Below are 25,785 nucleotides of genomic sequence, written 5' to 3'. Positions count from 1 at the left end.
CCACAAGGGGGTGCACCAAGAAAGCATAAAAGATGCGGAGACAAAAAAACATGACAGAAATGGAGGATATGGAGCTAAGAATCGCAATTTTGAGGGCTTGCCATAAATTCGTGCAGAGCCTCACGAAAACTAATGAGACCCTCGATGCTACGATAAAGAAATTAGAAAGTAAGCATACACGGACTGAAATAAAGAATATTATACCCAATAGCAGACCAGAGGAGTACAATAATCAAACCAAAGATTCGACAAAAAACACCCAATTGGAAAAGCAAAATGAAAAAAGAATCCGAAAGTGTGAAGATAGTGTAAGGAGCCTCTGGGACAGCTTTAAGCGGTCTAATATCAGAGTCATTGGAGTGCCAGAAGATGAGAGACAGCAAGATATTGAAAACCTATTTCAAGAAATAATGGCAGAAAACTTCCCCCACCTGGTGAAAGAAATGGACTTACAGGTCCAAGAAGCGCAGAGAACCCCAAACAAAAGGAATCCAAAGAGGACCACACCAAGACACATCATCATTAAAATGCCAAGAGCAAAAGACAAAGAGAAAATCTTAAAAGCAGCAAGAGAAAGAGGCTCAATTACCTACAAGGGAATACCCATACGACTGTCAGCTGATTTCTCAACAGAAACTTTGCAGGCCAGAAGGGAATGGCAAGAAATATTCAAAGTGCTGAATACCAAGAACCTACAACCAAGATTACTTTATCCAGCAAAGCTATCATTCAGAATTGAAGGTCAGATAAAGAGCTTCACAGATAAGGAAAAGCTAAAGGAGTTCATCACCGCCAAACCAGTATTATATGAAATGCTGAAAGGTATCCTTTAAGAAGAGGAAGAAGAAGAAAAAGGTAAAGATACAAATTATGAACAACAAACATGCATCTATCAACAAATGAATCTAAGAATCAAGTGAATAAATAACCTGATGTACAGAATGAACTGGTGATTATAATAGAATCAGGGACATAGAAAGGGAATAGACTGACTATTCTTGGGGGAAAAAGGGGTGTGGGAGATGCGGGAAGTGACTGGACAAAAATCATGCACCTATGGATGAACACAGTGGGTGGGGAGTGAGGGTGGAGGGTGGGGTGGGAGCTGGAAGGAGGGGAGTTATGGGGGGAAAAAAGAGGAACAAATGTAATAATCTGAACAATAAAGATTTAATTTAAAAAAAATAAATAAAATAAAATATTTTAAATTTTATTTTTATTTTTTTATTTTTTAAAATATATTTTATTGATTTTTTACAGAGAGGAAGGGAGAGGGATAGTTAGAAACATCGATCATCGCCGAAACCGGTTTGGCTCAGTGGATGGAGCGTCGGCCTGCGGACTGAAGGGTCCCGGTTTCGATTCCGGTCGGGGGCTTGTGCCTGGGTTGCGGGCACATCCCCAGTGGGAGATGTGTAGGAGGCAGCTGGTCGATGTTTCTCTCTCATCGATGTTTCTGGCTCTCTATCTCTCTCTCCCTTCCTCTCTGTAAAGGATTGGTGAAATATATTTAAAAAAAAAAAAAAAAGAAACATCGATCAGCTGCCTCCTGCACACTCCCTACTGGGGATGTGCCCGCAACCAAGGTACATGCCCCTGACCAGAATCGAACCTGGGACCTTTCAGTCCGCAGACGGACGCTCTATCCACTGAGCCAAACTGGTTAGGGCTTTACATGTTTATTTTGATGGATTAAATGATCATGACCATGCACTTTGCAGTGCCCCCCCCCTCCACCCGGCCAGTGGGTGCAGGGCAATTATCTCACTTCTGACTCCACCTTCACTGGTTGATTCTCTGTGCACTTATTGACAGAATTGACAGTAAGAGCTGCAACTTTGGAGTCCCAGCATGGGAATCTTGGTCAGGTTTAGCAGAGTAGGAGGGATTTCTCCTCCCTCAAAGAACCATGGCAGCCTCTATGGAAATGCCTGCCACAGCAAGGAATCTTAGCTGCCAGTGGGCAAGCACAGGACTGCATGGGCCAGGTTTCCAACAGGAAGCCATAATAGTGATGGCTCACATAGATTTGAGCTCCATGGAGACACATCATCTTTGGACAGAGTAAACCCCAAGTGGGTACGTATTAAGGGAGGAAAGCATACGCACCAAATTTCCTGCTAATAATATAGGGGAGGAATCAAATTATCATTGTAAAAGTGAGAGATGTGTGTGTGTGTGTGGAACAGTTCGCCCCAGCTTCACTGTCTCCCTCAGTGTGTGTGGGATGAGGAAGAATGTATGCCTCTCAGGGTATGATATGGACTGGGGATGAGATGGGGTTAATAAGGAAATGTTTCTGGGAAGAGGTGACCCCTGAATTCCAAGTTCAGTCCTGCTAAGTTCATAAGGAGTGTAACCAGACCCAGGTGGCATTAGGCACGGGGTACAGCCCTGCTGAGCTGATTTGCACTCTAAGTTGCAGTGTTGGGAGCTGCCTAATGGAGACAGGAGGTGAGTGTAACACAGAGGGGAGACAATCACAAGTGAGTCCTGCGGAAGGCTTTGAAAGGTGAACTGAAGCCACGCAAACTTGCAACCCAAACTTCAGGCCAGAAGTGTTCTGTTACAGAGCAACTTTAAGCAGATGTCTTCTGTGGGGGGGGGGGGGGGGGGAGAGAGAGAGAGAGAGAAGAAAGAGAGAAAGAAAGAAAGAGAGAAAGAAAGAAAGAAAGAAAGAGAGAAAGAAAGAAAGAGAAAGAAAGAAAGAAAGAAAGAAAGAGAGAAAGAAAGAGAGAAAGAAAGAGAGAAAGAAAGAGAGAAAGAAAGAAAGAAAGAAAGAAAGAAAGAAAGAAAGAAAGAAAGAAAGAAAGAAAGAAAGAAAGAAAGAAAGAAAGAAAAATTCCCTAGTGGGCATTTCAGATTCTTGTTTCACTTGCCAGGAATTAGAGCTACCAAGGAAAAATTCCTTGGGAGGAAAATATAATTGGGAAGAGGGGAGTGATTGTTGTTTATTTGCTTCATTTAAGATTCTGCAAAATCAGGATTGACCCAGCTCTTCCCTGTCTCCAGCAAAGTTGCTTCAATTTCCCTTTAATTTCCTTCGGAGCCGTAGGAAGCAGTAGCCTTGCTCTTTGTTTTGCCGTCTTATACTTTGTGCTGACATCAATCATTTCCCTGACAGAAGGTTTGTTTTACCTCAGTTTTTCTCTGGGTTGAGCATCTCCCCGCCCCCTTATTTTCCTTTTAATGGCACCTCAAAGCCGGTCTGGATTGATCCACTCAGACATAAAGCGAACATTGGAAAATCTGCTTTTTAGTCATTGGTTAAGAATAGCAGATAGCTGTGCCCAATATCTAGTTTCTTAAAGAAACAGTTCTCCACAGTTTGAACTTCAAGATCAATTCCAGGCTACTTAGAAGATATTATTAGCCATGGTAATCATTAATGAAGAATTACAAAACACGACGACTGGCATGTAAATATAGTATTGCAGCACCTAGGAAACCAAATGCGTTTCTGACTTTGCACTTAGATATCAAACAACAAGAGTAACAACAATGTAGCTTTTATGCATTATCAGTTTTTGATAACTTGGCAAGAGACTGTGTAGTGTGGGTTAATCTGAATCCGCTGTCTGCTGTTTACTGGCTGAGTGATCTTGGGCAAATTCCTGAGCCTCTCTCCTGCCTGATATATAATATGGAGCTATTAACAATGGCTCTATTGATGGGATACTTACCTGAGTGTCAGGCTGTGCTTCAAGCTCTATTGACTTAATCATTCTCCCCACAACACTTGAGGTAGGTGTTGGTCTGTCCATCCCTATTTTATCAATGAGATAACCAAGGCATAAAGAAGCTCACTCATTGCCTAATGTCACAGAGCTGGGAAGTGGTGGAGCCAGGATCTGAACCCAGGAGGTCTGACTCCAGGGGCCTGTAGTGCTTTGATGGTAATTGCAATGATAACAGTCCTTGGGCTGTTGTTATGGGATTGTTGAGAGGAGTAAAGATGAGGTGGGTCCGTAAAGCACATGCCACTGTGTCTGGTACAGGATATGAGCTCAGTGAATGTTCACTGGTGGTGTTGTCTAGAGTCCCCGTGGTCGGCAAACTGCGGCTCGAGAGCCACATGTGGCTCTTTGGTCCCTTGAGTGTGGCTCTTCCTAAGCCTTAGGAGTACCCTAATTAAGTTAATAACAATGTACCTACCTATATAGTTTAAGTTTAAAAAATTTGGCTCTCAAAAGAAATTTCAGTCGTTGTACTGTTGATATTTGGCTCTGTTGACTAATGAGTTTGCCGACCACTGGGACCATTCAAACTCCTTGAGGATCACCAATTGACTGAGTTGGAACTTGAGATGTAGTTCAACTGGCCCTGGTTATTTTAGTGATTTCTATCATTTTGGAAAGGAATTCAAGAATAAAACCAGAGTTACATTCTGTAATCCTCACATCAAGGCAATTGGTATGAACAAGAAAGAATTATTAACAAGAAATTAGCTAGTGAGTGATAGTAACATTCTGGTCCACTTTGTGACTTTGAGAAAGTGGCTTGAATGTCCTATCCCTGACCTTTGAACTTCTGCCAAACCCCCTTTGTCCACTTGGTCTTGGTAGCTCTCCCTCCTCTGTTCTTGGAGTTGACTTCACCTCAGCAGAGCGCTGGGAATCACTTTTCATTTCGTTTTGCTCTCCTCTGGTGCTCTGACTGCAGTGAAGATGGAAGCCCTCGAAGAGAGAGAACTTAATCCATTTTTATTAATGATGTCAAATCATGTGTAAATGAATTTGCTAAAGAACCATTTAATTAGAAGAGGTTTGTCCCCACACCCCGCCCCCCATTAGGTGATTCATGGATGGAGGAAGACCTCAGAAATGTGCCTCACTCTATTAAAGACCCCAAATGTCAGATTTAGGAAGGTGTCCATTTTGGAATGAAAACTGTAACCTGGATCTTGCCTAATTCCCCACAGGTGTGACTTTCTGAGATAGAAGACTAGAGCTGAAGGGACCCTGGGGTCAGCCATTCCAACATTCATAACATTACAGAAATGGAAACTGAGGCTCAAGTCTTCTGAGAAGGGTCCTGTATAATGTTTCATGATTCTATTTATAGGAATGTGTATGAAAGGCAAAACGATTGCTATCAAAAGCAGATTACTGGTTACCTGGGGCCTGGATTGTGCAGAATTGACTATAAATAATTATGAGGAAGCTTCTTATAGTGATGGTTTATGCTTTATCTTGATTGTGATGGTGGTTTCACAACTCTGGACAATTGTCAAAATGCATCAAGCAATACATTGAAAATTATGAATTTTATTGTAAGTGAAGTACCTTGGTAAACCTGATTAAAAGTAATCTCTAAAGCTGCCTTCATACTATCTGGCTTGAGGTCCTCCCTTGCCAGTATTACCTCTTGACCCTTCTTTTTCTCGGTTCCTTGGGAAAAGTGCTGTAGTTTTATTCTAACTCTTAGGTTGAAGTTCATGGAGACCTCCTTGGTTTGTAGAACAAAATATTTGGGAACATAAGATCCTGGAGGTGGGGAGTGGGAGTTGAGAATTGTAAGAACAAAGACATAACATTTAAGAATATTCTCATACTTAAAAAATTTATTAAAATCTAATAACAACTGTATGCCAAAGGGTATATCAATGATATTTTACATATCCTGAATGAATAAGTAATTTTCATTCATTATCACTTGCTCATTAGGAACATTTCACAATCTTTCATAGTTTTGACAAGGTATTTGTAAGTTTATTTTGCTTTGTTGCAGAAAAAATCCATGTACTATGATTTTTAAAAGTCTAGTTCTCTAATTGGATGCTCAATGCTTTTGGATTTTATGATTTGGACTCGTTAATTCCTACCTTTTAGAAGCTTCCTTTTAGAGTTCACTAAGGTCCTATGATGTCAGAGTCACATGGATTCTAGACACAAAATCTTTTTTTTTTTATTTTTTATTTTCCTCTTAAAGTATTACAAAGGGTATTACATAAGTATCCTTTTTCCCCCCCCCGCCCTTGACAAACCACTACCCTCCCTTACCCCCCAGTGTCTTATGTCCATTAGTTATGCTTATATGCATGCATACAAGTCCTTCGGTTGATCTCTTACTCCCCTCCCTCCTGCCCCCCAACTCTCTCTGGCCTTCCCACTGCAGTTTGACAATCAGTTTGAGGCAGCTCTGCCTCTGTATCTATTATTGTTCAAAAGTTTGTAATGGTCTTTATTAACCATGAATGAGTGAGATCATGTAGACACAAAATCTTTGGTTATTTTTCTTAGCTATATTTTTCTAGCTGCTTCCTAAAATTCAAGGTTATTTTTCCTTAATTTTCCCCATTCACTTATTCATCCATGTAGTCATTCTTCCCCCATATAGCAAATGCCTACTACTATGAATATATATATTCATTATATCATTATGGGTTCACTTTTGCTTTTTAGAAATGGAACTCTGTTTACTATGTGTGTGTCGGGGGGAAAACAGAGAGAAGCAAAATTGGGGAACCAGTCTGTAGGCAGTCAACTTTGTAACCAAACCTCAGTATTTTCTTTTGTTTTCAGAGAGAAAATGATCTGAGATGCTATATATCTGTTCAGACTCCCTTGTAGATAAGGATGGCCATATGACACAGATCTGACCAAGGAGACATATGCTGAAATCTGCTAAAAATTTCTGGTCAAGTTTTGGCAATCCTGAGGTAGATGTCACCTGTCCCTGCTTTCTGCCTCGCACCTTCCTGCATAAAACATGAATCGAAGACTTAGAGGGTGCCTGGGGCATTGACAACTCTGTAGATACTGTCCCACCTTACACAGCCTACCACCTCTGTTTATTGAAAATCAGAGACTTTATTTGGTTAAGCCACTCAGTTGGATCCCTGTGTCCAGCAGCCAAACATAGGTTAAAGTAAATGAAATGTAAGATAAAGTGGTTTAGGTGAGAGACAATGATAGCTTAGAGTATAGTGGCAGCAGTGGAGATGGGGAGAAGCAAAGAAATTCAAGAGCTTTTAGGAGACAAAATTCACAACTTCCTGGGAATATTTTGTAGTGCTCCTTTGCTCACAGGGGCTTCTGGGAGGCTGATTTAGGGCCTGGCTTCACTTTCCCCACCCTAAGGCTTTATTGCCCAAACCTCTACACCTTCTGCACTTCATTGGCTCTTCCCAAACTCAAAGTCCCTCTTTTTCTAAATATCCCCATAGTGTATCATTATCTAAATATCTCCATCATGGATAAACATTCAGGAGGTCTGACCAACATAGGTTTGAGTCATTTTATGTTATATAATAAGATAAATCTCTGAACCACTAAGATGTTAATTTCTCTTCTGTAAAATGGAATTTAGGATATTTAACTTGCAGGGTTATATGAACTGAATTCAAGAATGACATTTTTTTGGTGATGCCCAGCTACACCCAGGATGATTAAATTACATTCTCTGGAGATGAGATCCAGTGTTTTTGAAGCTCCCAGGTAATTCCCATGTGCAATCAAGGCTGACAGCCTCTGATTCATGGGGGTTACTTCATGACAGACACCGTGTTAAGCACTTTATACATGTGATTATTACTCGTTTTTGACTGGCCAGTCACATAGCTTGAAAACAAAATGGCATACAAATATTCCTTTGCTCATTTCCTTTGCTTGGAAAGAAACTTCCAGATTACTTTGTGTGTTTTGGTTTCCACGATCACAGGGATGGTTTCTCCTTTCTTTTTGCCCTTTGTGTGGAGATCTGTTAGGGCAACTTTCACAGAGAAACCCTTTTCCTGCCAGTCCTCATGGGTCAGTTGCCAGGGAAACCTTACTGAGAGAGGAGAGAGGAGAGAGGAGAGAGAGTCACCTGCAATATTCACTGAGTTGATCAGACTTAGAAGATGACTGCTGATGTCCTTTGGAGCATTTCTGAATCCCTCTAACCTTCTTTGCCTCTCCCAGAGCCTGTGGAGAACTTCCACAGTGGTTCCCACAATTACATGGGCCTCCTGGGGACTTCCCTCGTTCAAAGCCAAAACCCAGGAAGTGCTCCACCCAGCAGCAAACCAACAGTGGCATCTGCTAACCGCGGACCTGCCCTTTGGGGCTTCTTCTTGGCCTCTCTCTTGGCCATCGTGCTCCTAGTGCAAATATTTTCTTAGCTGCAAATCCAGAGACTGACCTTTCCCATATCACAGGACATCTTCATCAGAAAGATGAGATCAGACATTCGAAATGTTTGAAATTGGTGGAAATGAGAAAGAAGGGGGTGTTTGCGTGTTCCCTTTTGTCAGGTCCTCTGTTTTGTTTTGAGTTCGTATGAGAAACACTTCTAACTTACCCCAATGATACTTGGCTTCTTTGCATGAACTTCCCTGACCATTCTTGGCAGTGGTCCTCTTGTTTGCAGAAACGCTAGTTAGTAGAAGGCCACAATGTGTGGTCTGGGACCATTAGGCTCAGAATTACTGGCGCTCTGAGAGGTTTGTTAAAAATGGAGATATATTTTTTTGAGGTCTACTCCAGATTTACAGATACAGAACTTCTATGAGTGGGGCTCAAGAATTTGAAGTTTTCACCAGCACCCTGAGTGATGCTCAAGTACAGTAAAGCTTCAGAACCATTGTTCCTACACTCAATATTCTTACCTCGGTGTGAAATTTTAGCACTTGAGGTTAGATTGTCTTTTATCATTTTCTCTTTGGAGAAAGTTGTTCCATGAACCAGGCAATGTATCTCTAAAGTTCTCAAGAGCTTGCATCCTCCGTTGCACCCAGCCCAGCATCAAGCCATCAAAACTACTTGGTGTACACTGTCTTGGATTGACTAGAGTGGCAGCTCAGGAAAAAACACAGTTTGTGCCAGTTCACATTTCATGGCTAGTGCTTGGAAAGTGCTGGACGGAGTCCAGGTCAAGGGACTGGCACACTCTAATGATGCCAAGAACAAAGATTCTTTTGAAAGGAGATTTGAAAAAGCAGATTAAGGACAGCAGGTATATTGGACCTGAGGCTGCTGCCAAGGTCTAGCTTAGCTTTACTTGAGCTGAAATGGTTGAATTACTTCTGATAATGTCTGATGCATTTTAAAAAATAGATTGTAATAAGGGTCTCTTTTCCTTTCTGTTTTTTTATGGCTACATTTGAATTCAAATTATCCCAAATAAAAATAGCTTCAGTCTCCCTGAGATGGAAAATGAAATCCATTTGCTTGGCAGATTTTCTTGGTATTAGTTACTGACCAGGATATGTTAAAGTATATAGTCAAGGCAAAGTTCTAGTTCTGGGCTCATCAGCTGGACCAACATGAGTTGAGTTGACAGTAGCAGAGCACTGTCATGTGCAGCTGTTGGGAACTGCTGCCTGATTGGGTCACTGGATTCTGCGGTAGGATTGCTCAGGGTGGAAGGGGCAGATAATGGTCTTGTTTGACCTGAATTTTCTGCTGATTTTGCATATTGATTTTTCTTACTGGCTAAGTTCTGCAGCTGGGACCCTTTAAGGTTGAGCCATGAGGTCAAAGAGTGTTTAACGCCCCCCTCCCTGAGCCTCTATTTTTCCAGATGGAGCCCATCTCAGATTTCCATAGAGTTTTGTTTTGTTTTGTTTTGTATGGCTTATTTCACTTGGTATAATGCATCTGAGATTCCTCTGTGTTGTTTGTATCAGGAGTTCATTCTTTTTCACTGCTGAATACTATTTCACCATAAGGATGTAACATAGTTTATTTTTCCCCTTAGCAGTTGAGGATATTTGGATTGTCTCCTCTTTTTTGTTGTTAAGTATTTGTGTATTGATTTTTTTTTTTAATATATTTTATTGATTTTTTACAGAGAGGAAGGGAGAGGGATAGAGAGTTAGAAACATCAATGAGAGAGAAACATCGATCAGCTGCCTCCTGCACATCTCCCACTGGGGATGTGCCCGCAACCCAGGTACATGCCCTTGACCGGAATCGAACCTGGGACCTTTCAGTCCCCCGGCCAACGCTCTATCCACTGAGCCAAACCGGTTTTGGCTGTGTATTGATTTTTTGTGCGAACTTTGTTTTTATTTGTGAGGAGGATTTCTTTGGAGAGTTCTGTGTTGAGTACGTCTTCCATTATCCAAGGTCAAAAGAGTGGGCCTTCAGCCTGATCACTCAGAAAGCTTGATGTGTGCTCTGCAGTTAGGGGAACACAATGGACTGGTGTCTAGCATGAATGGTTGGCTATTACCCAAGTGAGAAAGGCTATGATAGGGTTCCTTGGTGCTTAGTGTTCCTTAGGCAAGCACTACCCTCTTTCTGTGCTCAAAGTAAGTCCTGGTTCAAATGGAAAGTGTGGCCCCTCATGGATGTCAGTGTTCCCTGCTTACAGCTTACTGGCTGTCAGTGTTCTCTGCTTAGGTACAATGTGCTTACCTTGTACTCTCTTTGAGTCTTGCTGAACTCCCAAGTATCTTGGGTTCACCAAAATCTGTGCTCATGGGGCATTGCGATGCTATATGCAAATAGCAAGGAAGGGTACACATGCATAGTGTGCTTATCTCCTCTGCTCATTCACATGCTCCATGGTCCCAGTGAATGGAAGAAACTGAGTATTTACAACTACAGGGATTGTGACTGCATGGATGTGACCAAGTGACTTCTGTGGCTGTTGTGTCTTTGAAGAAATGAATCAGGGGTGGGTCCATGTTCAACCTGTGCTTACAATCATTTTTTCTTTCATGTTTCTTTTATAATTTTTATAATAGACTTGACTTGTGCCTAGAAGGTATGGAATAGAATGTCCTCTTGGTTTATTGGGCAAAAATGAGACTTCTAGCTAAGACCCAAGGCTTGAGTGCAAATACTGTCACTTTTCTCTGAATCTTAGTTTCTCCCTTTTAATATGGGAATTAAATTATGTTTACTCTCAGGATAATGGTAACACCACATGAGGAAAATGAACCTGGAACAAAGTAAACACGATGACTGCTCAGACCCTGGGGAAGTCTACGTGATGCATGCCTTACATCTGCTCCTTCTTCTTTCCCGGCTGGGCTCACTGCCCCTCCCCCTGCCCGTCTTCCCCAGTGGGCCCTGCAGACATGGTACTTAGTGGTGCCCCCATGCCCTGGGCTCTACAGAGAACAAGCTTTGCAGATATAATCTGCTTGGAAGGGCTGGAAGTGAGTGTGTCGAGGGAGGAGTCTTGATGTGGCAGCACACAACCCACTTCATTCATATACAATTAAGAAAACTTTCCTGTAGATCAAAGACATGTTGGTGAACATTATTTGGTGATTCCCCAGCCCACACCCCCTTTGGTTCTGCCATTGATACCACCTCGGCAGAGCAGTGTGCTCTGAGTCAGGAGACCTGCTTCTGCTCTATCTCTGCTCTTCTAGTTTCATGTCTTTGAGCAAGTCTTAGTGCCTCTTTGAACTTAAGTGTCTTTATCTGTAAAATGTGGATAAAGAGTGCCATTCTGCCCACTTTCCAGGGAATTTAGAAGCTATGCCATGCTGTGCCAACATAAAACATTATTATAATACTTCATATGAGTTTAGCTCAGTGTTTAATATTGCTCAGAATGACAACTCCCTCATCCCATCTTTTAAAAATAGGTTAGAGAAAATAAATACAAAGGAGTGAATTTATAGTTGTGAAAATTCTAGTGCTTTAGCCCAAGGATGGTCTTGGTATCCCTAAAATAGTGTAATTTGGGCAGTTGAGTATTTTTGCTTACATCTCAGGCTGCCTCTGCTGAATCACACTCCTGGAGGCTCACTTCAGGCTTGTGGGTGGCTTAGAAATTTGTTTTAGAAACAAGGTTAATGTGTCGACTTCACTTCCTCTATGGTTCTCTCATTGTCTATTTCTGACAATATTTGCATGCAACCAGATATTTGATTTCAAGAACATCTGTTCTCATGATTCATTTCCCACCTGAATCACAGCTCTTCTGCCTGGCCTAAAAGAGCTGCTCTGCTCAGCAATATTCAGGGTGCGGGCAGCAGGGAATGGAGAGAGGCATGGAGGGACTCCTAGGAATACAAACCAGTTTGCTGGGGCATCTGGCCTCAGAGGGAGATGTGCTGAGGGTGGAAACCTTGGGAGGTCAGTGTTGCGTTGCCCAATATTTCAAATGGGCACCGATTCTTTTCATTACCATGACTTAAAATGCTTTAGTCTTTTTGGTGAATTCTTTTACAAATTGGCGCTCCTCTTTGCCGCCCAAACTAGAGTGTGTGGGATTTATTGAGCACCTGTTGTATGCCAGGCTTTGTTTTCTGATTCTCCAAATGGAAAGCATGGAGGCTGCTACCTAAGCATAGCACTTGCACAGTATCATACTGTTTGGGATGCTTTCTGGGTTTCTTAGGGGCACAGAACTTTATTCTGGTGCTACGTGGCCCCAAGGCCCAGAGCTAGAGAGAACAGATTGTGGAGGAGTGGCTGAAATAGAGCACTGTGGCTGGGCTAGCGAGCCAGGGGATGGTTGACGTGGGCTGTCACAGACAGGCAGAGGCTGCCCTCCCTGGGCTCCTTGGCCTGGTGTGAAATCCTCACAATGACAGGAAATCACTGATGGGTTTTAGCAGGGGCCTGAGGGTGGTCAGATTTATATTTTGAAAGGTCACTCAGGTTACAGGTGAGGAACAGCATGGAGGGGTGCAGAGGAGGTTCCTGTGGTTGGTGGTCCAGGCTCGGGGAATGTGTGAGTGCCCTTGTGGTCTTGCATTTGTCTGTCTGCCTTTCTGATCACTCTCTGTGTCCTTCCTTGCTGGGTTCTGCTCTGATCTTTAAGTCACACTTTGTTTCTCTTCTGCTTTCCCACAGAAACTCGCTTCTACCTTTATTAAGCACTTTCCCTCATCTTGTCTCGAGCCAAGGTCAGTAGTTGACAATTCGCACTCTGAGTGAATTACTATTTCCTTGAAGGCGGGGCATGGCCTCACTCATCTTTGTGTTTTCCATAGAAACCACTCAAATACATAGAAACCACAGATTATACATTGTTCTGTAAGAGTTAAATGGCATCTGAAAACATAGAAGGTAATAGGTAAATTTGTTGTTAAATGAAGGAACGAATGAATAGAGGATAATTTAATGGATGGAGTTAATGAGGGAATTTTTTTGTAAGTCGGTTCTAATAAGATTTTATGAGATCCCTAGGTTAATTATTGTGTGTAAACTTAGAATAAATTGCTTGGATAAATATTCTTGTACTCTAGTATATTGGATTCATAATTTCCATTTCTTGGCTGCCCTGAAGGCTTGTTGGTTTACTTAGCTATGCTCTTGGTGGATGAAACTGTTGTAGACCTGCATGAATCTATTTTGGAGGCAGACAGGTGAGATTCTGAAAGATACCTGTTACAGTGGGGACTTGACTTACGAGTGTCCCGACTAACGAGTTTTTTGAGATACGAGCCGGCTCTCGGCCGATTTTTTGCTTTGAGTTGCGAGCTAAAATTAGGTTACGAGCCAGCTTCAGATACCTCACCGCTAGTTGGCACAGCGAATGTCACAGTGAACGCCACAACATCAGCCCAGCATCACGTGTCTCACTAGTTCACTTTAAGATTTGACATATGAATAATTTGAGTTACAAGCTCCGTCACGGAACAAATTAAACTCGTAAGTCAAGGCCCCACTCTATTAGGTTACTCCCAGGACTGCTCTTTCATGCAGCATTAAGGAAAGCAATCACTTGCATGATGTAACTTCAGGGAACTCTGGATGGACCCCACCTTCTCCCTAAAATGATCCAGCCACTTGCTCACTAATGCCTTCTTTAGTGGCATCTAAATACTCTTCCCGAAAGAGGTCACACGGTGCCTCAAATGTGTTTCCACCAAAGTACAAATGGCTGATGGCAAATCCTTTCCTGAGAGAATTGAAGGTCCACTCAAGGGGAGGTGATCATGAAGGGAAGGAAAAGGCAGGGGGGAATGTGGACCACAAGATCCGCAGATGGATCATCTTGCCCAGCTTCCCCATTTGAAAGGGCTAGGGCAGGGATCCCTGAACGTTTTCTGTAAAGGGCAAAACAGTGAATACTTTAGGCTGTGTGGACCCTATGGTATTGTCTGTGGTTTCAGTCACTAACTGGGGGTCTTGGAACATATCCCCCATGAATAAGGGGAGATTACTCTACTATGTTTGTTTATTTCTTCTTTAGTTAAAGGACATTTGAGTTATTTGGGGCTATTCTGAATAATATGCTATAAACATTTGCCTGCAAGTTTGTGTGGACAGATGATTTTATTTCTTTTGGGTAGATCCCTCTGAGATTTCTTAAATTTCCTCTTAGTAGTTTTTTTTTTCCATTTAGAAAATATATAGGTTCAGTTCCAATTCGAGCTGGTTCACTGGTTTTAAAAAAACTTTCAATTCAATTAGAAAGTTAATATTTGGATTCTCTGTGGGATTTAGCAAATGAGTATATTCATTCTAGTTTCTGCTTCATGTTCCACTTTAGTTCCTCTCCCTGATGGCAACTTAAAAGTCTATGGCAGTTTCTCTGCTAGAAATGAAGACAGATTAGTGTACATGGAGTGATAGGCTTATGGAGGGAGAAAACTCATCTCTATATTAAACTCAAGTATTGCAGTTTACTTTCTCTCTTTAATCCTCCAATCAACCTCCCCACACACATCCTTGGGTATAGGATTTTACTCATTTCATAAAGCCTCCCACAGCCATCTCTGTTAGAAGGCCATGGATTATTGCTCAGGAGGCCACCAGGGTCAGGCTCTCAGTGCATGTGAGACAGTAAACCAAGCTTCCAGAACGTAATTCTGTCTGGTGGCAGGGGCGGGGGCATCGCCTCAGGCATGTAGTCCTACCACGGGGGAAACGGTAGCTGACAAGATCAGGACTGGCCCTGCTTTCTCTTTGACCTGCTGCTCTTCAATCATTGATCTTGTTTTAACGAAAGCTCCAGCATTTAAGGGTAATTTCCTGACTAGTAAAATATGTATTTATAAGTAAAGGCAGCGTGATTGTAAAAATCTCACCTGTACCTGGTACCTTTTGGCTTTTCACTTCAGAGGTATCTGCTCTGTATGACTTATATTCCAAGCATGTGCACCCCTTTTTGGGTTTTGGAATAAGATAGAGTTGGAAAATGATGGAGTAGGTTCAAGCTTGGCATACAAAGCACTGAAAGGCACTCTTTCAGATGAACGTGTATGACCATATGACCCCCTTTGGGCCAATGAGAATCAGTGCAGATCTTTTGCTTTCACAATGAAAGAAGAGAAGATTTATATTTTCTGTTGAAGTGGCTGCTAGGATTTCCAAGATTTGTACTCTCACAATTCCTTCCTGCCACCATGACGGGAGAGTCTGTCTGAAAATGGAGTAGAGAAAAACACAGTTGAGAGACGGTAAGAAATTGGATCCTGGTTTCTTTTTCTCCTTACCATTTTTATTTAACTTTTTTGTTGTTGAAGTATAACATAAATACAATAGAGTACCAATCTTAAGAGGCCAACTCAATATGTATACACTATTTGTAAATATGGTACATTTGTGTTACTACCACCCAGATCAACACAGAATATTGCAAGCACCCCAGACGGTTCTCTATGCCCATTCCCAGATAATAAGTTCCCAGAGAGGACCGCTAACCTATGCGTTCTCAATGCGGTGATACCAACCAAGGGAAGGAGAATTGGTTCTTGGGGGGAGAGAGGCAAAAAACCCTTAGTCATTACAATGGTTTGATCCTGGCAAAGCACCATATACCATATGACATACCATATATCTGTGATAATAACATTTAATGGGGTGGTGGTGTAGAGAAAAAGAGTCTAAAAAGGTTTCTTATTGGAGGGGGAGACAATGAGGAATAAAAGACTAAGAAACACTGCACTAATCTGATTCTATAACTGTGGCTGCTGTGTGGACCCATTTATGCCTGGCTTCTTTTGTTCAACATAGTATTGTGAGCCTCACTATGTATCAGTTTGTTCCTCTTTTACTGCTGTATTATCCCCCTGCATAGAAATACTAAGATTTGTTTATGTGTTTATCTCTTGGCAGCTATTTGGGTTGCTCCCAGTTTTGGGCCATTGTGGATGTAGCTGCTCTAAACGTTTGTGTACATGTATTTTGGTGAACATATGTTTTCATTTGTCTTGGGCAAATGCCTGGAAGTGAAGGTGCTGGATCATAGAGGAAGCATATGTTAATCTTTATTGGATATTGACAGTTTCCCAGCATGGTTGTACCGATTTACAATTCCAACAGCAGTATATGGGAGAGTTCTAATTGTTCCACATCCTCCCAACACGTAGTGTTTCCAGTTTTTAAAATGTGAATCATTCTGGAGGGTGTGTACTGGCAAGCATGGTTAAATTAGCTTTTTATTGATGTTGAGCACCATTCCACAGGTGCATTGGCATTTGAATTCCTTCTTTTGTGAAAAAAAATTCTTTTTAAATACCCATTTTAGCCCTGGACAGTGTGGCTCAGTTGGTTGGAACATCATCCTGTGCACCAGAAGGTGATGGGTTTGATTCCCGGTCAGGGTACATGCCTAGGTTGTAGGATCAATCCCCGGTTGGGGCACCTATAGGAGGCAACCTCTCGATGTTTCTTTCTCACATAGGTGTTTCTCTCTCTCTCTCTCTCTTCCTCTCTCTCCCTCTCTCCCTTTCTGTCTTTATAAATCAATTTTAAAAAATACTTGTATTATATGGGTTGATTGTCTCTTTATTATTGGATTTTTCAGACATATATATCAAGAGTATTTTCTTGAATTTGTATTTTGCTTTTAATTCTCTTGATGGTTACTTTTGATGAATAAAAGTTCTTAATTTGTCCAATTTTGTTGTCTTGTTTAAGAAATCTTTGTCTATTCCAAGGTAATAAGAATTATCTCCTAGGTTTTTTTTCTATAAGTTCTATTTAGGCCTAAACTTGAATTAATATTTATGTATGGCATGAACAGAGTTTATGATTAAAATTTTTCCCATATGGATATCTAATTGTCCAAGCACTATTCATAATAAAAGATCAACTATTCTTCTGTTAAACTGTAGTTATAGCTTTACTATAAATCAAGTGACTATATATGTTTGGTCTATTTCTGAACTCTATTTTATTTCATTGGTTCATTTGTCTATTCTTGAAATAATAGCACATTTAAGAAGTCTTGCAATTGGGTAGTTAAGTCCTCCAAATATATTCTTCAGAATTATTTACATTATTTTAAATTTGATGCATTTTTCACATAAATTTTGTAATAAGCTTGTCAATTTCAACAAAAAATTGAGGTTTTGATTGGGATTCAATTTAGAGAAATATTTGGGAAGAATTGACTTCTCAACAATATTGACTCTTACAAATTATGGGAAAAGTATATTTTAAGGATCATAATAGAGAAAGCCCGGAATACCTTGAAAAGCCTTTAAGTACAAATATTATGTAGTAATAGACATTGAGAACACTAAGGGCTCAGAACAAAGTGAGAAACACGTTACTGAAAACTGGTATATAAGTGGTTGAAAGCATCCCAGCATTGTCTCTCTCAGTTAGGTGGAAAGCGAAGCTTAGCAATGATAAACTTGGACTTTTACCTGAGAAGGTTTTCCAGCAAAGCATTGAAGGTGCAGCCACATTTCTCTTTGCTGCTTCTAGTGAAACATGAGAGGAGAGAGAGAGAGAAGTTGAGTGAAGAACTGCTCAACACAAAAGAACAAGGACTTGATAATTGGGAAACTGTCAGCATATCCAGGTGGCAAAACAGGCCACAATTTAGAAGTGACTGTCGAAAATGTGGCATAGAGAAAAGGCTGAACCTTTGGAAAGATCAAAAGATCAGCGTATTCAGCGTCACAGAAGGCCCTTTCAAGAGATGTGCACATCTCTTAATCGAACCTGAAGACATCTAGGACAATTAAGAGGATGCTTTCTCAGTGATGTCAGGAGAGCCAGCGATAGAGGAAATCCTACCTGTATGACAGCTTCAGCTGTGCCTGTGGAGTTTCATCCTGCTCGTGAACCTGTGAATGAGGAGACAGAGCTCCTGGGATGGCGGTTGACCTTAAAATTCGAGATGAGTCCTGGCCAGTGTGGCTCAGTTGTCCCATGCACCACAGGGTCAAATGCCTGGGTCGGGGACTCAGTCCCCAGTTTCTCTCAATTAATGTTTTTCTCTCCCTTTCTCTTCCTCTCTTTCTCAAATCAATAAAAACATTTTTTAAAAAAAAATAGGGAGATGATCCAAGTGAGTCTAATAAAAATTTCTAATAAAAAAGCAACCAAGCAGAAATTAATAAAATATTTTTATGAGTGTATACAGAAATATGAATAAGCAATCATTTGCATGTGCTATCCAAGAGAGTTTTTTTTTTTAAAGGAGGCATTGGTAATTCTAAAAGGACATTTTGTGGCTCTTTGTCTTCTATTATCTGTGTGAATCTAGGCTTCAATCCTTGGGAGGGTTTGTGGTGTGCATGTACTTTAGCTCTAGGCTAAAGAACTGGAAGTTCTCATGGAATGAGCTGTGCCTACAGGACTCTTCCTGCCTTGTTCCAATACCTTCAGCTTCCTTCTGGGTTGCAGAGGAGTAGCTAACCTGATGAAGTGCCAATCAGATGAAGGGTTTCAATATCATTGATGTCTGATTCTTGTGAACACTGGCAAATAATCATCCTTTGAGTTGGGCCGAGAAAGGTAGATGAGTATTGTCTTGAAGGGCAGACAAGCAGGGTTGTCATAGGGGATAGTTACCTTGCTAGCATGTGTGATGCTCCAGACATGACAGACTATGTGGCTCCACTTGGCACTGCATCGGAACAGTATTCTTCAGTGATACCAGTGGAACACAAGTCCTACCTGCCTTTTTTCAGCTAAAATGGTGATCAGAGTCTGCAAGTAGATAAACCCTTGGGTGAATGCGCTCCTTACTGTGTTGTGTACAACATTCTAATTCCAGAATTTAGCACAATGCTTGGCGAGGGTAGCAGCTCAATGCACTAGACCAGTGTTTCTCAGCTAGGGGTGATCTTGCTTCCTAGGGGACGTGGGACAATGTCTGGAGAAATTTCTGCTTGTCAAACCTGGGGAGTGGAGGAGGGGGAGTGTGCTACTGGCATCTAGTGGGGAGAGGCAGGGATGCTGATGAACATCTTTGCAAACCTGGCTGTACTGCATGTACCTGTCAGGGTGGCATATTTCCCTCAAATGCCTTTGGTGGATGCTGGTTTTCATGGTGCAGTCGGATATATCAGGGAGTCTGACCTGCCCCAACACACTGCTGGCCTCCTGGAAAAGGTCTCATGGGAATAACAGTGCAGCAGGGACCCAGAGGCAGGGGTCTGGGCTGTAGGTATGTCCCAGGGCTGGGGCTCCCTGTGAAAAGACCCCAAGATGCCAGTCATCCCTGCATGTGGGGCAGCCTTTCAGAAACTTTGCTCCTTGAACTCTGCTCATCTTCTAATTTCTTCTTTGGTAAAGTTCACCGGCCTCTGCCAATATCTCAGCTTTCTCTCTACTCCGATTCGTTGAAGATCAAAGATATAAAAAAATTAGGAGCCAAAGAGGCACTTGACAAATTTGGACAAATGTCAGATCTGACTCATACACACGTTATTGATTTATAAAATTGGCAGGTGTCCATTATAAAGGATCCAAGCGATGCAGACAAGTGATAAAAGGCTACAAACCTCAAATTCTACCTAACCAGTGAGCAGCATTACAGATATAGTCTTCTGATTCTGTGTGGTCAGAGTAATATGAGCAAGAGACAGAATGTAAGAGAAAGAAGGGGGAGGAGATGGATGGATGGCCCTGGTCACCATAGGATTCAATCCCATGTTAAGGGCTAATTAAAGTAAAAAGTATAATTAGGATGATTGTCATTCAGATATAAAATAAAATTTATTTAGCTCATCACTAATAAGGGAACTGGTAGGATGTTATAACGAGTTCAAAGAAAGACCCAAAGCATAGATAGATTGATAGGAAAGTGAAGAGGGAAGGGAGAGAGAAGTGGGACTTGTTCCTCTACTGGACAAAATCCAATTTCATGTCTATAGAAACATTATTTGCATTCCAATTAGTTATCTACAGCTTACAAACTTATAAAACTTCCCCAGGGCAATAAAGACTAGAATCAGATCATCCTGAGGGGGATGAGCAAAGCATTGTATAATTTTCCTTTGGAGACACCCAATAATCTATTTTGCTTATTCCAAGTTTCCTTACTTCAAACCTCTTTTGAGGTTTCTCCCTCCTATTCTTGCCAGAAGGAGTTTTTAAGCACCGCAGGTATAACTTCAAGAATGAGGAAGGACTAAAAGGTATCTCTTTGCTTTTACATTTTCTTCATTCTTTATTTTTTAAAAATCATATGCTTTAGTCTAAGAAGTAAAAAAAAAGCATAAAAATATATAAAGAAAAATACAGTAATTTCTGCCTTATGTCTCTCGCTTCTCCCATATCCTCTGCCCCTGGGGTAACAGACAGTTAATTATCTATCCAGCTATACTTTTCTCATGTTTCAACAATCACACATAAATCTTTAGTTACATATTTGGGGATTTTGATGGTGAGAATTTACATAAATGGGAACATAATATATACAGAACTGCATCTTGCTTTGCTCATTTGAAATAGTGCACTGATATTGATTTAATACATTCATGTAAGGAGCCACAGGGCATGCCATGACAGGGTTGCCACCTGCCCAGCCTCTGATTCCAGGAACTGAGTGATTAAAAAACACACTGCTCTGGCTGGGTAGTTCAGTTGATTAGAGCTTGACCTGATATATCAAGGTTTTGGGTTTGATCCCCGGTCAGGGCACCCAGAAGAATCAATCAATAAATGTATGCATAAGTGGAACAACAAATGGATCTCTCTCTCTCTCTCTCTCTCTCTCTCTCTCTGTTTCTCTCTCTCAAATCAATAATTTAAGAAATGAAAACAGTTGTGGAATAGGAGAGGGGTTGTCCTTCTTGCTGTCCCTTTGGCATAGCCGGGAGTGGGAAGGAGGACAAGCTCTGTCATTTGACTTGAGCAATGATGGTGGCTCAGTGCTTACCTCTTTGTCCAGCTAGAATGCATACCAGCACCATCCAATCACAGCTGTGCTTCACAATCAGTCAGGGTATGAATAGAGAGTATGCTCATTAGTTTGAAAGAAAATAATTATTTCCAAGCAATTTTCAAAGAAAATGATATATTTACTATTGGGAAAAGGAGTTACCCTGACCCACCTTCTAAGAAGTACCGAAATCTAACATGGCAGACTTAGGACATCAAAGGAGTGCTTGCTACATACAGTAAATTAAATATTCATATACCGAAAGCCTCCCTCACCCCCAAAAGTGAATAAAACAAAGCTGAAAGTTGTTATTGTGTTAAAAATTAGTGATTAGAAAGAAACGCCCTCGTTACTCATAGAAATGTATGTTATCTGGAGACGAGAAAAAAAATGTACTGGTGAAATAGGAAAGAAAAGGAGTATAAAAATCATTTCTGAAGGGGAATAATGCTATGAAATTTACTCTTCTTATAAGAAGGGGTGCAATTTTTTTAAATCTTATTTTTGAAAGTATTACAAATGTTTCCTTTTTCCCCTCATTGACCTCTTCTGGCCCACCCCGCCCCCTGCCCCAGGCCCTCACCACACCATTGTTTGTGTCCATGGGTTGTGCATATATGCCTACACATTCTCTGGTTGACACTGTGGTCTTGTTACTGGAGGCTACAGAAACAAGGACCCCTGAGAGCAGGGAAACAGTCAGTAAGAAGGGGCCTGAAACCAGTTACATGCCCGAAGTGCATATACCTACCTGTACCCAGGCCTCCAGCCTGCAGTTTTTAAAAGCCAGCTGCTTTACACTCTTCAGTGCTACATTTCTGTCCATACTAGCTTTTTGCTTCGATCAATCAACACGTGTTTTATTGATCATGCCAAGAGCGATGGCGGTTATGACTTGTTGAGATGGTAAGCTCCTTAAAGGCAGAAATGGTCTTGTTGGAGACAAAGAGCATAAAAACGGAAATAATATACAAGGCAGCATGTAAATAATTTTTTAAATTAAATCTTTATTGTTCAGATTATTACAGTTGTTCCTCTCCCCCCCCCATAGCTCCCCTCCACCCAGTTCCCTCCCCACTCTCTGCCCTTACCCCCCCTCCCCACTGTCCTCATCCATAGGTGTACGATTTTTGTAAATAATTTTTAATAGCGAGCAAAGGCTTTGCAATTCTTGAAAATTTTGGAAGTTTTCAGCTGAAAGGAATGCCGAGAGAAAGAAAGTGTTTTATGTGCGGCAGGGGCTTAGCACATGTGTGAGGCTTAGAAAGAGAGACTATGAAACTGGGGTCGCAGAAAAGGTCTCAGTAATACAAATAATAGTAATTATGATCATGAGGGGAATGATAAGAGCAGCTTTCATTTATTAAGCATATCATTTCATTTAATCCTCCCTACCATCCTGGGAATTAGGTATTTTGGTTATTCCCATTTCAGAAATGAGAAAAATGAGTCAGGGTACAAGTGAGAAAGTGGTAGAGTGACTAGAAGCCATGGGATTTAGACAACAGAAACACACCTATAGTTGAGAACGTAGTCTCTTATTTGTTGCAATAGTGGGAGAACACACCCTGGGAACCCTGGGGTATCTCAGCAAAAGGGTATTAGAAAGAACTATTGCAGGATTTGAGGTTTAAATGTGTACATTTGGGGAGTGTCAAAGAATGTGGAGGTTCTCCTGTGATTGAGCAATTCTATGATGGATCAGTAAATCTTATCTAGAAGCAGGTGAGCTAGAGAGGATGACATTGGAATTGGTAAAGAAGTAGCTGTTGGGGCTCCAGTGGCGCAATCGGTTAGCGCGCAGTACTTATAAGAAGTAGCTGTTTCTTGTTTAGCCAAGTGTTTGCCATTTTGTGTGTGTTTGCTGTTCTGTGTGTCTATGAGATTGTGACCAAGAGGGAACAACATGTTTTTTCTGTAAGCACCAGATCCACTTGCAATATTGTTAAGGCTGATCTATGAGTTCCCGGATGTTGGGGCTGCCTTTTTTTCTTCCTAACCTTTGAGTGGTTCGGGCCAGGGAATCAATGTCACACAGACCTGAACCCAGCTCGCCATCATTGAGTTATTCCTGGAGGAGTATGGGCAGTGATGGCAAGAGGATGAACAGATTTCTCATCACTCAGAAGATGGGGATGGGTGTCTGGTTGTGGAATGTCAGGCAGGAGCAGAGGCAGGAATATGGGGAAAATACTGTTTCCGCTGAAATTCCCACTAAATGGCTCAACTCACATTTCGACTTTGTTTGGAGCTTAGGAGCTGTGTTCAGTCATTTTCCTCCCCTAGAAAAAGGCAAAGATATCCTCATGATAAGACAGTGTTAGTCCCTGGAGACAGACTGCTTTTTCAAGAAAAGGTGTTTTTTTATTGTTTGTTTTTTCTATTTCCATGGCAGATACTGGTGAGGTATCGCTGAGCTCATCCCCTAATCTTTTTCTTTTAGATAGTAACAGGCAACATTTATTCCTAAGGCTGTGGAAAGCCCTGATGCAGCACAACTCTTGGCTGCATAATTAATTTCCCGCACATCAGGTGATAAGTGAAGCTCAGCTCTAGTTACAAGGAAATAATTTTTTTTTCAAGCCTGAAGACAGGAAGAAGTAGAAAAAGCTGTTCAGTTTTAAAGTGGAGCTTATTTGTTTTTAATGAGTAAATCCAATAAACAGCACTGTTAGATGATTCGTTTGGACATTTCTAGTTAAGGGTGAGTCCATGGTATTTTTGTTGTTGTTCTTAATCTTCACTCGAAGATTTTGTTGTTGATTTTCACAGAGAGTGTGAGGGAGGGAGAGAAAGACAGAGAGGGAGGAAAAAAGTGAGAGAGAAGGAGAGAGAGAGAGAGAGAGAGAGAGAGAAGATAGATACATTAATTGGTTGCCTCCCGCTCATGCCCTACCTAGGGGATCGATCCTGCAACTCAGGTGGGTGCCCTTGACTGGGAATCCAACCCTGGACCCTTCGGTGCATGGGCCATCACTCTAACCATTGAGAAACACTGGCCAGGGCAAGTCCATGGTATTAAATACCCCTAAGTGATTCTTCAGAATATGTTGAGGAAGGGTCTACTTCCACTGCTCAAAGGTGGACACATTCCATTAGAGCTGCTGTTACTGTGCTGGGGAAAAGAGGGAAACTTGCCATTTCAGAGGCAATTGCTGTTCTCACGGATAATATTAAAGGAAATGACAGTGTTTAGCAACATCAGCAAAATGAGAACTGCAAAAAAAAAAAAAAAAAAAAAAATTGCACTATGCCTCCTGATGACAAATTTTCCCTTTCTAAAGAGAGAAGGTGAACTCTAAACATAAAAGTACCTTCACAGCAGAAAGGGACACCGTAGATAAATGTCCATGTTTCCTGAGCACTGATTTTTCACACTCTAAGATGCTATCTAGACCAGCTAGGGAAACAGAGGAGGGAAGGAGGACTTGCTGGAGGTTTTAGGTTCCCTTGCACCATGGAACTCGGGGACTGTTAAGAATGATTCGTGTCCTTCAAATAGACCAACTTGGCAAAGAAACTTGCTCAAGGTCAGATTTCTCATCCAAGAAATGGTGATAATAGTTTTCCTGTCATGTTCTTGCTGTCATCAAGGGAATTTGAGATTTGGGATCTGTTTATCTTTAGAAAAGTTTCCTTTTGTTTATTTTTAGTTGCATCCAGCACTTTTTAATCTTCAAAAATTCACATACATTTCATACCAGATCAGCTCAGTGATTTATATTATGGGTGTGAAAATTCAAATTCAAAGAGATAACCAAATTAGCCAGGATGGACCACAAAGGATCTGTGTAGGATGCCAAGATTCAGTGCCTCTGGCTTGCTATTTTTCACTCCATTTACATGTCATATTTATTAATATTTAATTCTGTTGTACATTTTAAATTTGTTTAACTATGATTTATAGTTAGAACCCAGAATCAATCTCATGACTATGGACTTACTTGAAACTTGATTTTCTTGGTTACATTTTAAAAAATAAGAGTTCCTGTGCTAGACAGGCTCTAAGCTGGGAGCACAATGTACCATTACGTGGATTTGCAGTCAGGTAAGGCTGGATGAATACACCTTAGCAGCTTTACTGGTTGCAGGTGACAGAAACTTAGCTCTGCCATTACTGCCCTATATCCCCACCTCTGTAGGAGATACCGAATGCAATTGGGCTTCAAGTATCTCTGGAGTTCGTCCCCAGTTGTGCTGGTGAGAGCAATGGAAGGGTCATGGGCTTCAGAGTCAGACAGCCTTGGATCTGCACTGCTAACTACCTGTGTGAGCTCAGCGTGGTTGAGAAACCGTCCTGATTCATTTTCCTCTGCAGAGTGGAGGTCACAGTTATGTAGTCATAAGGTGGGAATTTGATGAGATAAAATAGCACTCTGGGATTAAAGAACAGAAGCCTGGGGAGGTCAGGGAGACGAGCTATCACCAATCATCTTTCCAAACCATGAAAACAGCAGTATTGGGTATGGAGGACACAACTCAAGCTCACACCTCACTTACACTTTTTGTTTTCATTTTTGTTACAGCTTCTCAACAGCCACATGGTTTTATACTCAGATGTTGTAGGGGGAATGATTTCTTAATCTGGAGCAAACAGTAAGAGGGGTGGAAAAAGCCATTTTCACAGAAAATGAGAAACACTACTAGATAAAGGTGGCCAGTGGAGGAAAATACCCTGACTCCACCAAATAGCAGGGGAGCTTTGGGGCTTTGTGACTACTTCACTTTTCCAAGTAGGAAAAGATATAAATGACGACAAAGTACTCTAGGAGAGGTATAAAACTGAAATATAGTAGAATCAAGAGTTGAAAATTA

General features: G+C 41.4%; 1 long non-coding RNA gene across 2 annotated transcripts in view; it reads left to right on the top strand.

Annotated features, from left to right (window-relative positions):
- The window catches only part of LOC139021439 (uncharacterized), a 177,705-nt gene that overhangs the window by 79,835 nt on the left and 72,085 nt on the right, over positions 1–25,785 (top strand). The window contains exon 1 of one of the 2 annotated variants that reach the window (XR_011473513.1): positions 2,400–2,454. The exons of the other annotated variant lie outside the window; for it this stretch is intronic. This is a non-coding gene — a long non-coding RNA (uncharacterized lncRNA). Of the gene's footprint in view, positions 1–2,399; positions 2,455–25,785 lie in introns of those variants that run through there. 2 annotated transcript variants of the gene reach the window in all.

This window comes from Myotis yumanensis, unplaced genomic scaffold (assembly GCF_028538775.1).
Source record: "Myotis yumanensis isolate MYYU_CA2020_CCGP unplaced genomic scaffold, mMyoYum1.0.hap1 SCAF_13, whole genome shotgun sequence".
In the NCBI taxonomy this organism is placed as follows: domain Eukaryota; kingdom Metazoa; phylum Chordata; class Mammalia; order Chiroptera; family Vespertilionidae; genus Myotis; species Myotis yumanensis.
Note: the sequence above shows the minus strand (reverse complement) of the source record. Positions and strands in the feature narration are given on the sequence as shown.